Source organism: Pantherophis guttatus, chromosome 1, assembly GCF_059756535.1.
Source record: "Pantherophis guttatus breed Tessera chromosome 1, ASM5975653v1, whole genome shotgun sequence".
In the NCBI taxonomy this organism is placed as follows: Eukaryota; Metazoa; Chordata; class Lepidosauria; order Squamata; family Colubridae; genus Pantherophis; species Pantherophis guttatus.
The window spans coordinates 319,471,998-319,489,824 of NC_142063.1; the positions used below are offsets into that span (position 1 = coordinate 319,471,998).

General features: G+C 39.4%; 1 protein-coding gene across 2 annotated transcripts in view; it reads left to right on the plus strand.

Moving 5' to 3' along the window:
* KIF13B (kinesin family member 13B) overlaps window positions 1-17,827 on the plus strand; it is a 147,755-nt gene that overhangs the window by 12,255 nt on the left and 117,673 nt on the right. The gene's annotated exons all lie outside the window — the stretch shown is intronic.

Here is a 17,827-nt window from a genome sequence, read left to right on the forward strand (position 1 = left end):
TATATTGAATCCCTAACTGATTTCTGCAGTGGTTTGGTTCAGTGATGGAACTCAAATTTTTTTACTACCGGTTTTGTGGGCGTGGCTTGGTGGGCGTGGCAGGGGAAGGATACTACAAAATCTCTATTCCCTCCCCACTCCAGGGGAAGGATACTGCAAAATGCCCATTCCCTCCACACTTCTGGGGGAAGGATATTGCAAAATCTCCATTCCCACCTCACTCTGCGGTCAGCCAGAGGTGGTATTTGCCAGTTCTCCGAACGACTCAAAATTTCCACTACCGGTTCTCCAGAACCTGTCAGAACCTGCTGAATAGCACCCCGGTTTGATTGCTGTAATACTTGGCAGGTTACAAGCATTTCATGTTTGCTCTGTGAGCCTAACATGTAGGGAAGAAAAGAAGAATGGAAAAAAGGCAGGTTAGAGGTAGCAGAGAAGATGCGCTAAGAATCATGAAGTGAAGTAAATTAAACTCTGGATAAAGAATGGAGAAGAAAGTGATATATATTTTGCTTTAGCACTCATTAATGTTAATATATGTCATTCTAGATAGTAACAAAATTCTATTTGAGCTGTCTTGGGTTAAACCAGAAGGTTGTAATCCAAAGCATGTAGAAGGTTCTGCTGTGGAAAAGATCAGTATCCTACCATATAGGACATTAAATTATTCTTACTCATTTTAAATGTCTCTTCGTTCATGTTCAGTGAGAACATATAAAGCAGAGATCTCTAATCTTTTGGAGCCAGTTGGTACAGCCTTGTAAATGGTTGCCATGCTGAACATGGCCAATAACATGTCTTATAGAAAGTTTTTCTCTTTATGTTCTAATTTATGGAACAATCAGAGATCCAGATAGTGGTGATTTTTTTTTTAGTTATAATGAAAGGAGAGAAAGGAGAGAAATGAACTGTTTTTAATGGTCTTATTCCAGTTTTATAAACTGTTGGGAATCTTTCTGAAGTAATCAATCAATCAATCAGTCAATGTGTAGGTTTAAATATGAATGAAATGTAGGTTTAATTCAGAGGTGGGTTTCAGCAGGTTCTGACCAGTTCTGGAGAACCAGTAGCGGAAATTTTGAGTAGTTCGGAGAACTGGTAGTAAAAATTCTGACTGGCCCCACCCCTATCTATTCTCTGCCTCCTGAGTCCCAGCTGATCGGGAGGAAATGAGGATTTTGCAGTAATCTTCCCCTGGAGTGGGGAGGGAATGGAGATTTTACAGTATCCTTCCCCTCCCACTCCCACCAAGCCACGCCCACCAAGCCATGCCCAGAGAACATAAAGAGAAAAACTTTCTATAAGACAGCTCAACACTGAATTTTGGTTAGGGCTGTTTCTCACAAAAGCATCTCAAAAATAAATTGTAAAATACAATGAAAGCTACTTCCTAGGTGCCCTTTCATAAAGCAGGCTGTCCAATTTTAGTGTAATGTCTGAGTTGTACACTAATGCTGTTTCAGCTCCTTCCTAAGTAGATGTTTTGAAAACTGAAGACCGTTATGATATACATCTGTAGTGGCAGAAATAAAAACATACAATCAAACTTGCTGAGCACATTGTAAGCCGCCCTGAGTCTTCGGAGAAGGGCAGCATATAAATCAAATTAAAAAAAAAACAAAACAAAAAAACTGTGTATATTATGAAGAACTGAAATTTACAGAAATAAATATATCAAGTCTTTTCAAATTAAATCAGGATTTTAAACCCATATGACTCTTGTCTTACCCTAGAACCAGATAAAATATTTAGAATCATACAGCACAAGTAAAAGTTGATATAAAAATACTTCATTTGTATGATTCTTGCAGCGGATAAGAGTGCTATTTTTTGTTGTTATTTTTGGTCCTTTCAAGGCAGTACCTGGCAACTACCTGGACAAGTGCCTGTCATTTTCTTGGCAAGATTTTGGAAGTGAGTTACCATTGCTTGCTTTCAAAGGCTGAGGGAAAGTGACTGGCCCAAGGTCACCCACTGGTTTCATACCTAAGGCAGGATTGGAACTCACAGTCTCCTGGTTTATAGCCTGGTGCTTTAACCACTATACCAAAGTGTTCACCATCACGATCCTAAGGTATTAAAATAATCTGATATTACTTTGTCCTTGTTTTGAATCAAACTTGTGCAAAGCCTGGCTCATTTATCCTTCATAGATTTTGGAAGAGCATTGCTGGCAGATGATGGCATTCATCAAATTAAGGCACCTCTAATCTTATACGTGATGTTTCTGGGGTCTGTGATGGCGCTATTGTTGTCAGTGTGGAGGGAAAATAGCCAGAATCTGAGTGTCATGAAACCCAAGCAGAATTGAATCCAATTTAATCGTAGAGAACTCTTGAAGACCATGTTTCTCAGGTCTGAATTCTTAGGAAGATCTTGTACTTTGGGCAGCCCACTTTGGTAACAGATGTCTATCCAAATGTCCAAGAAGCCCTTTTATACAGGGAAAATTTCAATCCAGCTGAAGAATATTTCTACTTTGGAACTGCCAATGTGTTCTATTCTTCCTAGTCATTGCTGTTGTATGATACCTAGCAAAGATTCCTTCTGTTTCTGGTGAGGTGTCGAGGAAAAGTGAGGAAGGAGGGAAATTTGGGAACAACTGCCAGCAGTTCACATGATTTCCACAAGTTATTGGCAGGCGGCAACCGTACCACAAACTTTCTCTTCTGTTTTTTGGAGCTTCTTAGATTCCACTTCCTTATTGGTAGTTTTTAGATTAGATAATCCTGATCTTGCTGGCAAATCTCTGTTTCATGAGCCTGTATTACTCCTCAAAATAATAAAGGGAAGATTCTGGCAGACAAGACAGTCTAAACACTATTTACCTCTTGTCCAATTATTATAAAGCCATAACAACAAAAATTACGGTTCCTGTGGTTGTTTAAGCAGAAATGCAAGTATGAGAATCGTTGGCAGCATAAACTCATAAACATGTAATTAGAATTCATGGCTCAAGGAGAACTGGGTGTCCAGCTGAGTAATGCCGTGTTTGCACTGAACTTTCACTTCTGCCAGCTAAGTCTGCTTACTTAAGCACCGAGCAAAGTTCAGGCATCTAGATCAAGATCACAAGGTTGGTTGCGTGCCTGGAACTTCGACAGCCAACCCACTTTTTAAATAAATAGCTTGACCGCTCCAGTGTGGATTTGCAAAGCCACAGGGAACATTGCTATTATTGTGAAAGAGATCAACCATATTGCTTGAAATGCGGGAGAGCAGAAATTCCTTTCCATTACAGTACAAGTAGTCCTCGACTTGTGACCACAATTAAGCCCCAAATTTTTGTTGCTAAATGAGACACTTGTTGAGGGAATGTTGCCCCATTTTGCAACCTTTTGTTCTGCCCCAGCTACGGACCCCAAAGAACACAGCACACACAAAGTCCGTTCAAATCTTAGTTTACTAAATAAACCAGTTTTTTACAACAACGGCTGTTAATTAACTGCATTAACAGTCGCCAAGAATTCAAAGAATAATAACTGAAAGCTTACTGTGGTTGGCAGAATGCCCAGAAGCAATTTGCAGGAAGCTGATAAGATAAGCAAGACAAGACACGAAGGTATGTGAATGAAGTTGTTCCCTGCAAATTTCTTCAGTCGGCGTTCCTCCTTAAATAGGCTAGGGGAGTGGCCAATTAGCCCCAAGCCTTACTCTCGAGGAGACCTCCTCCTGAGGAGCCACTCCTGCCTTTTGGCAGCTCTGCGTGCCCGTGCATCGAGAAGAGGCTCCTCCTCTTCGTCCTCTTCACTTAAGGGAGCTTCTGGAGGTTCTGAAGGCCCTGACTGAATCCCTGCCTCTGGCACCACATCTTCTCCAGCCTCCTCATTGTCTGACTCGAGTGCCAGCTGCACAGGCTGCTGGCACAGCACCACACCAGCCTCCTCGCTGCCTGAATCAGCTACTAGCTGCACAGGCTGCGTACGGGCCACAACACCTTTCTTGCCACGGAATCCCTGAATAAGTGAATCCCTGTAGTTGTTAAGTTAGGAACACGGTTGTTAAGTGAATCTGGCTTCCCCATTGACTTTGCTTATCAGAAGGTCGCAAAAGGTGACCCCAGGGCACTGCAACCATCATAAATATGAGTCAGTTGCCAAACGTCTGGATTCTGATCCCGTGGCCATGGGGGTGCTACAATGATTGTAAGTGTGAAAAGTGATCATGTCACTTTTTTCAATGCCGTTGGAACTGTCACTAAGCAAACTGTTGTAAATCAAGGATTACCTGTACATTATTCTTGGGTTGTATTTCTACCTCAGGTCTTGAAATTATGGCAATAAGTCTTGGATTGTGCATTTTCCTCTCCACAGTTCTTAGGAAGTCCTGGATTGTACCTAGATCAGTCATAAATGAATCCTACATGTTGGACAATGCTATTTAGATGACCAGTTTAAACACCCTCAAAAACATAAACAATTGCAGCCATTCAAACTACTTTCTGAAGAATGTAAAGATTCTGTGTCTGTAGCACCAGATACTAAAAAAGAAATAATGCACTTCCGAACTAAATTGTAATTTAATTTTTTTTTTTTGCTGTGGTGGCATTTCATAATATAAAACATATTTAGGGCTTTTTAAAAATAACTATTAAGTATGAGGAAGGATAATAGCAGGATCACTATACCACGTGCGAAGTATAATTGAGTTACACCCCTGCAGAAAAACATTTAAGAGGTTGGTTGTAGCAACCCAGTAGATAGGCCCCTTTTGCTGTAGTGCAATATATGCCCTTGGAATACTGCTCAATTATGCATAGTTGTTTTGATCACGATAAGTCAGATTTGCTCTTGCTATCCCTGTTCCCATAGCTGAATCTAGAATTTGTAACCTTCATATGTATAACCTACCTTTGCATTTACCAGGATTTGCTTGCTTGCCTTTTTGCTTGCTTGCTTGGTTTATTTATTTATTAAATTTATAAGCCACTTATCTCTCTAGGTGACATTGCAAACTTTTCAAAGAGAACTTCACAAAGCACATTAGCATTATGAAACGATCCTCTGGAATACTCAGCCCAACTGCTTTGAAGGCATTCCTGGGTTGTCTTTGCATATATGAAAAGAATATTTTTAAATTGCTAAGTGGAATGAAACATCCAATGGAAACCAAGGATATATGATTATAATCTGAGGTTATATTGGTGCCTCAGGGTAACATGAGGCCTGTCTCTGGTATAATCAGAAAAAAAAAAGAGTGACTTCTCTGGGTTTCAAGGAGAACTTCAGTGCTGCTTCCTGTAATTTTTAAAAATTGGATGTGTATTTTTCTATTCTTAAACTTACGCAAATGAAGAACATGTTCCCAAATCGATTGAAGACTTACCACTGAAACAGGTTGTCAGCGTTCCAGAAGAACCCAGCTTCTTAAAACTTCTTAAAAACTCAGAGTCAGCATTTTCTCAAAGTTCCTATTTATTAGAGTAGGTATACTGCCACATCTGGGAAAACCCGAATCTGAGAATTCCGGGTTTTCCCTCGGGAAATCAAAACCCCAAATCCAGCCCCTGCACCCATCAGTCCATCACATAGTCCAATCACCACCTGTCCCATCTCGAGCCACCACTTCAACCACTCCTTCTCCAGATGCAGGAGGACTGCCCTGACTTTGACCGAAAAGAAGAATGCTATTTTGTCTAACTACATTCCCTCTACTAAATCCCCCCCTCCTAATTTCCCAAGCACAAGAAGGTGGCAGTGTGGAAGCTTCCGGTGTTAATATGGCTTCCAAAGCTGACACAGGTGTTCTTTCTAGTTTTTTTTGTAAATTCTGGATAATTGCTTGAGCCAAGAACAAGATTGATTAAAGACAGCACAATAGTATATACTGTATTGTTGAATATATTTTTTCCAGAATTTCTTCCCTTGATACTTAGTCTCTGATTACTGTCCCAGTTGTAAATATATTTGGGAGTATGAGTATTGAGGCATCATTTTTCAGCGATTTTCCTCCACAGGCCGTTTCTCTCAGAATTGAGATGGTGGAGAGGTTCAGATTTGACCTCTTGTTTGAGGGTTCTTCAGGGTTCGATTCTCCACCCACTCCTGTTTAACAATAGCATGAAGCTGCTGGGTGAAGACATCCAGTATCATTTATACTCCTCATTTATACACCCCAGCCTCTAGTTGCTGAAATGATGCCTTCATAGTTCTGATTCAGTGTCTGAAGTCTGTCAACATCTGGGTGGTTCCAATCCTGCCTTGAAAACCTGATTTTTCCTCCAGACATTGGGCGAAGAAGATTCGTAACCTTGTCCTGTACAACTGCCTTATTGTTCATTTGCTTTCAACATATTTTTACATACATTTTATTATTTTATGAGTATTTACTTTTGGTGCTCTTTGTTTCAACTGTACTCTGCCCTGAGACATTTTTGAGAGGACAGCCATATAAATGAATGAGTGAATGAAAGTATTAATAATGTAAAAATTGAAGTTATTGATTTTTCTATGATAAGAATAGATGATAGATAGTAATGACGGATTTTTCCCCATCCCCTAGTCACATATAAAACTCAGAATGCTTATAGAAGTCATGGCTTGTTATGGATGGAGTTGTAGCCTCAGTAGTATAGAATTATTCCTTGTATATACCATATTTTTCGGAGTATAAGATGCACCTTAGTTTTTGGGGAGGAAAATAAGAAAAAAGCTGATTGGCGGGAGGATCGGCCTCCCAGAATACCCCCAATCAGCTGTTCCCAGAGGTGAGTTTTAGCAACAGGTTCCTTGGTTGTGAGCTCTGTGCCTTGCTCTTTTATTCAGCCTCTGAAACTTCTGAAACTCTGTTTCAGAAAAAACTTTTTTTTCTGCCTCTGAAAGCCTCCGAAACATAGCTTCAGAAAAAAAAAAAACTTCATTTCAGAGGCTTTTTTTTCTGAAGCTTCATTTCTTCATTTTTTCAGCCTCTGGAACCTCCGTTTGAGAGCCTGGGCAGGGCTACATTTGGAGTATAAGACACACCCAGATTTTCACCCTCTTTTTTGGGGGAAAAAGCTGCGTCTTATACTCTGAAAAATACAGTAATCATCATCATCATTTTGCTCTAGTAGATGCAAAACGTAACTCTTCTTTCTTAGAATATGTATTTAACAAAGTGAACGTTTGCTTATGAACATTTGCATAACAATACATTTCTTAATTTCTAAGAGAACATGAAAGGCTCTGTTGTCTGCTTCCATAGATTTTTGCAATGTTTCTTTCAGTGTTACTGCAGTTTAAAAGATTGGAGTTGAAAAGGTGGCTTTTGAGGAAAGCTTATAAGAGTAGAGTATAGCCTGCCAACTTGCACTCAAAAGGAGGAATAATGCCTGCCATTCTCATCAGAGCAGAGGAAAGACTGAAAGAATGGCTGGGGTAGAATTTCCCCTTCCTGAATTCATTGTCAGCTCCCTACATCCTCTTATCATCCGGTCAACCAAGACTGTTTGACAGTCTACTCATGGGGCTAGTTTAAGTGATATATGTCTGGAATTGGGGTATCACTACACAGATGTTTGGGAAGGAAATTCTAAATCTGAGAGTCAGTGAAACCATAGAGTTGCATAAAAGAAGAGAAAATGTTTGAGCAGTAGAGTTGGGGGAGGAAGGGCCACTCTGTATGTTGTGGGATAATGTAACAAAATGATTTGTATCATTTATATATTGCCTTATCTCATAACTTACACACACACACATACACACATACTATCAGCATCTGGGTATATATTTACTTTATTTAAATTGTTTTATCTCATAAAACAATTTAAATAAAATAAATATATACCCAGATGCTGATAGTATGTGTGTATATATGTGTATATGTGTATGTGTGTGTGTGTGTATGTAGGTTAGAAAACAAATAGCTTTTTAAACGTGTTTTTTTGTTTTTTTTAAATATGCCTAAACAACAAGTAACAATACAGTGGAGGCTGTAGTATTAAGTATTAAGGTTAAAATAAAAACCTTTATTATATGATAAATAATGTAATGTATTTTGTGGTTTATTAATGCTGCATTCAGCTTTAGATGTGTAAAATTTAATTCAATCTTATGCTTCTCAACATTAACATTTTAGAAATCATAGTTAATATTGATATACACTTTCTTTTTTCTTCATCTTAAAAGTTTTAAGTTGTCTAAAGCAACAAGGTTTTAATAATCTCTAGACAATCTTGTGTAAATAGCACTGTACACACCCCGTTTTTTTAAAAGACATAAAATAAGTATTATTTCAGTTTCTAGTGAACTATATACCTTTCAAGGTTCAAGAATAGACATACCTTTTACTTTTTCCTAATGAAAACAAGAAAAGAGAGCAAATGAACTTCCAGAATAATTATTCCATGGTAATAACAATAACAACAACCATCATCACACCACCTCCACAACAGGAAACATCTGCTTGCGGTAGGTACCGACTATAACTATGGAATCTGGATGAGGTCTCCTTAGTCAATCTCAAACTTCAGGAAGATGGATGCTTGGGGTGAATGCCATCCCTCCAGAACAAATGAGAGCATTGATGTGATGCTTCAGGATACAAATCAAGTCCCTAAAATTCAGGATATTTTTCGCTGCCTGTATCTTCCTAAATAACTGAGCAGCATGGCCCTTTATTTTCCTCTTGAGTTGCTACTGATAATCTATTGTTGGACTCTGAATATCAGATTTAGTCATCCAAACATGATCACATTAGTGTTTTGCCAGCAAGCTGCCTGGAGGAGAAATGTGCTCGTTCTTTGCTTGTGTATTTTGGGTTTGTGTGTGTGTGTGTGTGTGTGTGCGTGCGTGCGTGTGTGCCTGTGTGTGTGATGTAAGCCCTTGAGGTTGAGGAAAAAATTACTCTCTGTGATTTAAAAACAACCCAATGATTCTCAATATGCCAACCCCTCAGAATTTATACTGTGTATAATTTGCTCCTGAAATGACTTCTTAATTATTTCATTCTTTTCAAGGAATTGTTTGCTTTGAGCAAATATCATGCCTTCTATTATTGCATTAGGGCAGAAGGCTTTCTATTACACATTAACCCAATTGAGTCCTTCACACAATAAAGGCTTCTGCAATTAAAGTAACCTTGGGGGGAAAAAAACCCTCAAAGGTGTGGCTACCCTAAAAATAAAATCCCTGTAAAGAGACAAATTATTTTGGAGGAACCACATATGAAGAGAATGTTCACAACAAGCAATTTTAGTCAGCAAGCTGAATGGTTATTGCCACTCATAACTGGTAACTTGCCCTTTGCAGGCAAAAGTTAGCCATTTGCAATTGAAGCTGAGAATCCCACAAAACAGAGATTTGAGGCCGCATGATATGGTGATGGGCAACGTTAATGCTTTCACACAGGCAGCATGGATCCCATGGATAATTGGAGCATGGTCTAAATATGGAAGGGGTTGGTCTTCACTGCAGATGGTCATCCTTTACTTTCTCCTCCATAAAACATCTGGTCCCTTTGCAGAGCACAGCCTCCAGTATAGTGGCTTGTGGCTCTGAGACTGCTATTCTGTGGCAGGGGGAAAAAAAAGGTAAAAGAGAACTTTATATTATGAGGAGGGGACCATAGCTTTGTGAACAAACACATGCTGAAGGCCAGGAAGCTGTTTCTTCAAAACCTTCCCCGAGTCACAGGTTCTTTAGACACAAGACACTTTCCCCCCTACTTTTCATCTATAATTACATTGAATAATAACGATTTACCTAAATAAGTCGGTTGTAAATACTATTGCACTTATTGTAACTATTACAAAATATTGTGTAAACATTGAGCTGGTAATTATTGCATCAATCCTGAAGGCAACGGTTGATGGAAGCTACTGCATTTGAAAGGGCATAATATTAGTCTCACCATGTCATTTAAATAGAAACAGATGTGGCAACATTCAGTAAAATTCCATGTGCATCTTTCAAAAGAAATCTTTGATGCTTATGGATTGCATACATTTATTTATTTATTTATTTATTTATTTATTTATTTATTTATTTATTTATTTATTTATTTGGACTTATGTGTCGCCCTATCTCCACAGGACTCAGGGCGGCTCAAAACAATAAACAAAACAAGCAGACCGTTAAAAATAAAGTCCATAACAAAATTGACAAAAAATCCAATAAAACCCCATTAAGTTCTATTAAAAACCCCATCAGTCTAGGGCAGCTAGATGAAATAGCCATGTTTTCAGCCCACGGCAGAAGGAGCGAAGGTCAGGGGCCACCCGGAGCTCCAGAGGGAGTTGATTCCAAAAGGTAGGTGTGCCTACAGAAAAAGCTCTCTCCCTGGGGTTCGCCAGCTGACGTTGTCTGGCCGATGGCACCCTGAGTAGGCCCTCCCCGTGAGAGCGCACTGGGCGATGGGAAGCTGTTGCTGGCTGCAGATGGTCTGCCAAATATCCTGGGCCTAAGCCATGTAGGGCTTTATAGGTGATCACCAGCACCTTGAATCTCACCCGGAGGGCAACTGGCAACCAATGCAAGTCGCGCAGGAGAGGTATAACATGGGAGTGTCGGGACACTCCCATCACTACCTGCATGGCCACATTCTGCACCAGCTGAAGCCTCCGAGTGGTCTTCAAGGGCAGCCCCGTGTAGAGAGCATACCCTTTCCCCCCCAAAATAAGACATCCCCTGATAATAAGCCCAATCGGGCTTTTGAGTACATGGCAATAAGGCCAAGTGCTTATTTCAGGGTTCAAAAAAATATAAGACAGGGTTTTATTTTCGGGAAAACACGGTACATACATACATACATAAATACATACATACATACATACCTTTATCCAACTATTCTACCCATGTTTCCCCGAAAATAAAAATAAATAATAAAATGGCCTTATTGCCATGTACTCAAATCCTGATTGGGCTTATTATCAGGGGATGTCTTATTTTGGGGGAAACAGGGTATTAACAAAACAGCAAACCAACTAAATCGACGAACATTTTGTAACAGCCCCTTTCTGCTGTTAATGTTTAGTTATTCATGTATTCATTGTGTTTATATTTTGCACAGTTAGCGAGAGTAAGAAGGTTTCCTCCTCCCTACGATAACAATCTTATGGAGTTAGATTGGCCTAAAATGTGTATCTGTAAAACATTCAGTTCTATAAGCAAGTGGGGATTTGAACTATATCGCTTCATTCCAGGTCCAGTTTCTTAACACTGGCTTTGCGTAATGTGGTGTTTTATTCTTCAGACAACCCAACAATATCCAAACGAAACAAAACGCTTTTCCTAATCTGATATTCATCAGGTGTCAATAAAGATAATATTCGTAGCTCAGGGTGGAAATGAGGGGTCCTTGATGCTCTTTGAACTTGCTTGTTTTCTTGCAGATGTTTCATCATCAGTGCTAGTAATTTCTGCTCATTTTGGGGGGCTATTTTCCATCCATCTGTGCAGTTAATTGGAGGTTTGTATCTGACACTGGTAGGCAGGGCATTCAAGCAGGAAGAAAAGTTGTTCCTTGGTGGAAGTGTACACGCAGGCAAATTTTTCCCATTTGCATGCTTTCTGAAGCGTTTGATGCCCATATGTGGTACCAATAAAGGGGATGTGCACTGATGATGTTACCTAGTTTGGGTAATGAAACATCTGCAAGAAAACAAGCAAGCTCAGAGAGCACCAAGGACCCCTCGTTCATTAGGTGTGTTGGAGTACAGCATTTGGATAAACTGGCAGCCATATTGCAACACATCGGGAGGGAAGGTATTAATTTGGAAAAAGCTGCTTTAGGAGCCATTTCACAAATTAAATAGATAAATAGAACTGAATTCTGGCCTGAATAATTTGACTCAGATGTTTTTGGCTCCACATGACCATTCCTGACCCTTTCCCCCACTTTTCAGGAAGTGTTGCATTATTCCTTAAATGCATATCTTTGTGTCAGAAAACTCCACTTAGTACATTCCAACAATGGAGGGGATATTATTATTTTACTAGCATCCTGTACTTTAGGGTCTTTTTGTTGCAACTGGAAAGTAAAGTTCTCTGTTTAAAATTTAAAGAATCTTCCCTTTATCTAACTCATTATTCCATAGCTCTTAGCTACATTAATGAAAATTGGCATCTCAGCTTCAATAGTAATTGCTTAAATAGCCTAGAAGTAATGTCATTGTATGTCATTATGACATACATACCTGTATATGTCATACATATATATATGACATATATGACTCAGCTATGATTTTTCCCAATACTCTGTGAAGGGAATCCCTCTGAATTCATGAAAGCAACATGGTTATGGAACAGATTCAATTTTTTTAAAGGGACTTCATTTCCATCCCCGATACACTCGGGGCTTCTGCTGAAAGGAAGATTTTTAATTAATGAGATCCTTGGGGACAGCATAAGATACTTTCCTCTTTGTCTTCCTTGACATCTCTGTAGTGCCCATGTCCCTTCATGCCACAAAGGCAAACAAGGTCATTTTCTTTCTCCGTATAATCCAGCATTTTATATGGTATTTTTTTATTGCAGTATCTTCTTTATAAGTGTGTTTTAACAGAAAGGCAACATCTGCTTTTGGCTGACCAGAAAGTAGCCTTCCTTCCTTTTGGGCTGTAATATTTGCCCTTTTGACAGAAAATCCAGACAAGTGTGCCAGCATTCACCCTGTCTTCTCTTTATAAGCATTTCTATATACTTTTAACCAGCAGCTTATTTTGTATCTGCTTTGACATTCTCACAGAACAAGATATTCACACTTGGAAGCCTTTGATTGGCAAAAGCAACCTGTTCTTCTTTGTTATAAAAGTTGACAATTAAATTTAAAATCTGGTTTCCACCTCCCCCCCCCCCCACACACAACTGCAGTTTCAAATTGTTAGAAGACTGTTTATAATCCTAAGAAAAGGAACTTGAAAAATATTTCAGATTCTTTCGTATTAGTCTGAGGTTTTTGGAATCAGAACAAATAGTTCATGTGTTGGCTTGTATTGTTGTGATAGATTTGGCTTCCTCTAATTTCAGTTAGTTCCTGCAAATAGGATGCATGTGCCTACCCACACACACACTCACACACACTCTATATTTGGTGCCACTTTCTAGGGAAGCCAGGAGCAAAACATTTAACTCCTTTATACAGATACAGGATGCACTGGGCATCTTGAATACTTTCCTTTCTTGCTTTCATTAAAATGCAAGGTTGGTTGAAAGTTATTCCAGGTTAAAAATGCCATTTTCTTTTGATTTTCTGTCTTTAAAAAAAAAAAAGGTGGGGGAGAGAGGGAAAATGTTATACTTACCACAGGGTCCTAAATTTGGGACGTTATTGAACTTGCCTTGTTCAGTGTTTCTGAGAGTTGACTATTTGTCAGCTTTCCACATTTTCATTGCCTTCTAGATACTCTGACACTTCAACTCCAAGAATTTCAACTATAGCTAGACCTATTCATTTAGTGACCATTCAAGTTACAACAGCACTGAAAAAGAGTCACGTGATCAAATTTTGGGTGCTTGGCAACTGGTATGTATTTCTAACACTTGCACTGTCCTGGGGTCATATGATCACCATTTGTAACCTTCCCAGCTGTCTTCCGATAGAGTCAATAGAGGAAGTCAGATTTGCTTAATGACCACATGATTCACTTCACAACTGCAGCGGTTCACTTAACAAATCTGGCAAAAAAGGTCGTAAAATGGGCCAAAACTCACTTAACAACTGTTCCATTGCTTAACAATGGAAATTTTGGGCTCAACTGTGGTCATTAGTCGAGGATTATGTACAGGTCATACAACGAGTTGAAGACTTCGTTAATTTTAATCTCACCAGCCTGACTTCCAAGCCATGCTGTTCCCCTTCTATATAGATACGGTATATACCCCTTTGCATGACAGGGGTTTGGAGAAAGCTTGATTAAAACTACTTTTCCCTTCTTTGAGTCTTCAAAGCAAACTTATTTACTGTTGACAATGGTAGGCTAAAGAATTCTGATGCTGAAGTTCACACAGCTGGAGGAACATTTCTAAGTGACTTTTAAGATCCTTGTCTCAGAAGTGGAAACAAGACTTGATGTTACATATCTTCCACAGCAAAATTTCTTACCTACTTTCTGAATTAGAAGCAAGGCAGCAAGCAGCCTTCTGTGTTCTTTTCCATTGCAAGTTAAGAGCTCGCACTGCCAAAAGTAGTTTCTAGCAAGCTGAATGTATTACTTTGTGTTGTGTGAATGGAATCATTCTGACCTCAGTTCAACTGTGTTCTCTCTACCAGATGGTAGAATATCTTCTTTGTCCTCCAGAACACTCTGGCAAGGAAAGGCATAGTACCTTTTTGACTTACTAGAAACTTAGCTTTCTTATATTGCAATTACAGCTCTTAGGCATATACATTGCTGAAATGTGTCCAAGTGTAGCTTTGTCTTAAGTGTGTGTATTGGAGGTATCATTGAAAAATACCCATTTCTGTCCATCCCCTTTTGCAGTGATTCTTTTAGTATAATTCTGCAGAGGTTAATTGGGCAACTACATGCACTGTGATCCTTGTTGCAACTAGTTTTACAATCTAACCTGATTATGAGTCTGCTGGTGTTTTCTTCTCGAATTTATTGTTGATGTCCCATAATCCAGCTGTTTTGTGCAATCTGGTTATTTCTGTTTCACCCTTTTCAGCACCAGATTACCTATTGAAGTAGTGGTGGGTTCCAACCGGCTTTACTATTGGTTCTCTTCATGCACGCACTTCACGTGCGATCGCCGCGTGCATGCTCGCTTCACTCACATGCGCGCCAAAATTACGCTCCGCGCGTGTTAGGTATCTGCCCAGCTGAGGTGCGGCAGTACACTCTGCCACACCTATCAGCTGGGCTAAAAACGAAGAAATAAAGGTAGGAATAACGCGGGGGCAGGTGGGAGGGCCCAGCTCCCAGACAAAGAGAACCAGTTCGGTGACATCACATCCTCACCGCTACCAGCTTGGCTGAACCAAGCCAAGGAACCCACATCTGTATTGAAGTTTCTTTTGCACTATTTGGACCTGTATATTCAAAAGACATAAATACAAGCATATTAGCCAGGCCTCTTTCACTCTATTTTAGGAAGACTTGTGAAAAGGGACAAAAGGGATTGTGTATGTATGTTTTTGATTCCTGTGGCTAAAAGATACTTTGGGGCTTTGTTACAGTGCTGTATGCTAAACTTTGCAATAAAACAACGGCAGCACTGTTTCTTTCTGAGGGTTTTATTAGTTTGCTTTTAATTGGTAGTGGCAAATCGCCTAATTTGATTTGCGTTTACAAGTGGCAGAAATAAGAGAGCTCAGAGGAGTCTTAAAAACTAATCCTGGAGTGAGGCTGACCTGTTGCCATGGTGTTGTCTTGGACCAAATGTGGTTCCTGGCTGCCATGCAAATTTGTGGCAGTTCTGTTGCCCTCTACTGTTTAGGGTCTGGGTAGGTGGACAATACTGATAGCCTGCTTTATCTTTCCCAATCTGGCACTCTCTGAATGCACTGGATCAATTCCTGTAATCCCTCCTGCCACGAGAATCATGGGAAGAATTAGAGAACTGAAGAGCAGATCTGGAGGGTATAAAGTTGGAGAAGGCTGGTGAGGAAAAAAGATTACTTAGCAGAAAGGATGTTATTATGGCTAATAAAATTATGTGTGGTATGGGAAAAGTGAAAACAGATCGGCCTTTTCCTCTTCCCATTGTGTGAAAACTTGAGGTCATCCAGTGAAATGAGTCAGCAGGAAATTCAGGAGCAGCTGAAGGAAAGTACATCTCCAAAAATTCTATAAATGTATGGAACTTGCTTCTACTTGCTCAAGGGATATTGGACTAGATCAGTGATGGCGAACCTTTTAGGCACAGCCCAAACCGGAAGGTGTGTGCACGTGTGCCAGAGTATTGGAAACCTGACGACCAGCTGGCTGAGCTGGGGTGACAGCACGCGTCCCCACAGAGAGGGCTCTGCGTGCTACCTCTGGCACGCGTGCCATAGGTTCGCCATCATGGGACTAGATAGTTTCAAAAAGGAATGAGGTTCTAAGAAGGTCAACAAATGGCTCTTACTAATGTTGGTTAAGTAGGACTTCACACTAGAACTTTCACAATCAAATACTAGCAGGAAAAGAAGTTAGCAATTGTAGCATATAGGTTTCCTATAAATACCTAGTTGGTTACTATCGGACATATTGGAAATACAGTGTGGAATAAGATAAACTTCTGTTGATCCAAAGTTGATAACACAAATATATTGTGTGCTAGATGACATTATTTGCACACTCAAGTATTATTATATCTTTATTATGCCATATATATGCATTATTACTATTATTTTTTTATTTTTTCCTTTCCTGTATAGACAAACAAGTAATATAGTTATAAGAACATCAGACCATGGAAGAGAGATAACAAATATCTGGGTAGGGATAGAGGAAAGAATAGGAAATAAACTTATCTGCAAGCCCAGCTTAATATAAAACACGAGGAAGAGTCCATCTCTAAATTATATAAATGATTCCCTAATAGATTAGCTGTTGTCACGTTAAAGTGGCTGTGAAATTTTTTTAAAATACTTTTTTTTACAATTGGACCTCTTAAATTCCACTAAGCATCATATGAAGAAATTTTCCCTTCGTTTTTCCTTTCTGCTTTCCCATATTTGCCAGCATGCTGGAGCAGATTTAGCAGGCATATGGGAAATTTGAGATAATAAGGGAGGATCTATACTACTGATGGCATCTGTGTTATTGGCAAACTGACATCATTGGACTCCATCTCTAAGTTCTGCCTCGAAAAGCAATTTTGCAAAGTCGGGTTCCTCTGAACCTTAGCTTACTATTTGAGTTTCTTTTCAAAGAGGCCAGGAAAAATTGTAAAATGAGATGTGTATTCTTACTGAAAGGGCAAACTGTCATTTGATATGTGTTTTAATAGCACAATTTTCCATGTCACGTTTGACAGTCAGTTAGTTCTCTTATCCAAATCTAAGGTTGTTTTCAAGTGAGGTTAGGAGGCTCTGAAATCCATCCTAAAACTGGAGATCACAAAAATGAATTGTGGAGTTGAGATGGCAGATAAAAGGTGATTCTTGTTTTAGAATCAACTGGGGTGGCGATTTTTTTATTGCTATTATTTTACAGGGGTTATATGATCAGCCGATAACAGTCACATAATGGTAAAATTGATTGAATTATTTTCATATCATAAGCATTTGAGGGTTGATGAATAATCTAAACCTTTATGAAGGGGTTGATGAACTGAAGAGTTTGGGGACCCCTGAACTAAATAGTAGCTGTGTGTAGAAACTAAGGCTATTTTTGGCACTGAAGGATTTCTTCAACCTCCCCAAGACTTGAAGGAACTATGTTGACACTACTTAAACCAGGGGTCTTCAACCTTGGTAACTTTAAGACTTGTGGACTTCAACTTGTGGCAACTTTAAGACTTGCAGAATTCTGGGAGCTGAAGTCCCAGAAGTTGCCAAGGTTGGAGACCCCTGATTTAAACTACTTCTTACACATTTTTTAGAAAGAGTCAGACCAAGATTCTGTCCTCAGTGAAAGCTCTCTTTTATTTTAACATGCCCCCTCCACCATCATGAGATGTCCTGAATTTTATCTGATATGATGGTGTTCAAACACCATGTTCTACTTGTTGGAGGAAGTAGTTGGATATGTTAAGGTTGCAGTGTAACTTTGGAATGTCTATTTTTTTAACATTTTATTTTAAAGAATCGGTGTTTCCCTTCTGCCCCCTGGAACAATTAATGGAAGCCTGTGGGTTAGATTTGCAGTCTGATTCTTCCGCTGGGAATATTTTGTTATTAAGTCATTAGAGTGCCGATACTGAGACATGGAGAAGGGAAATAATTGCAGGGTGAGAAGAGAGATTGCTTCAGTTGCTGTGCT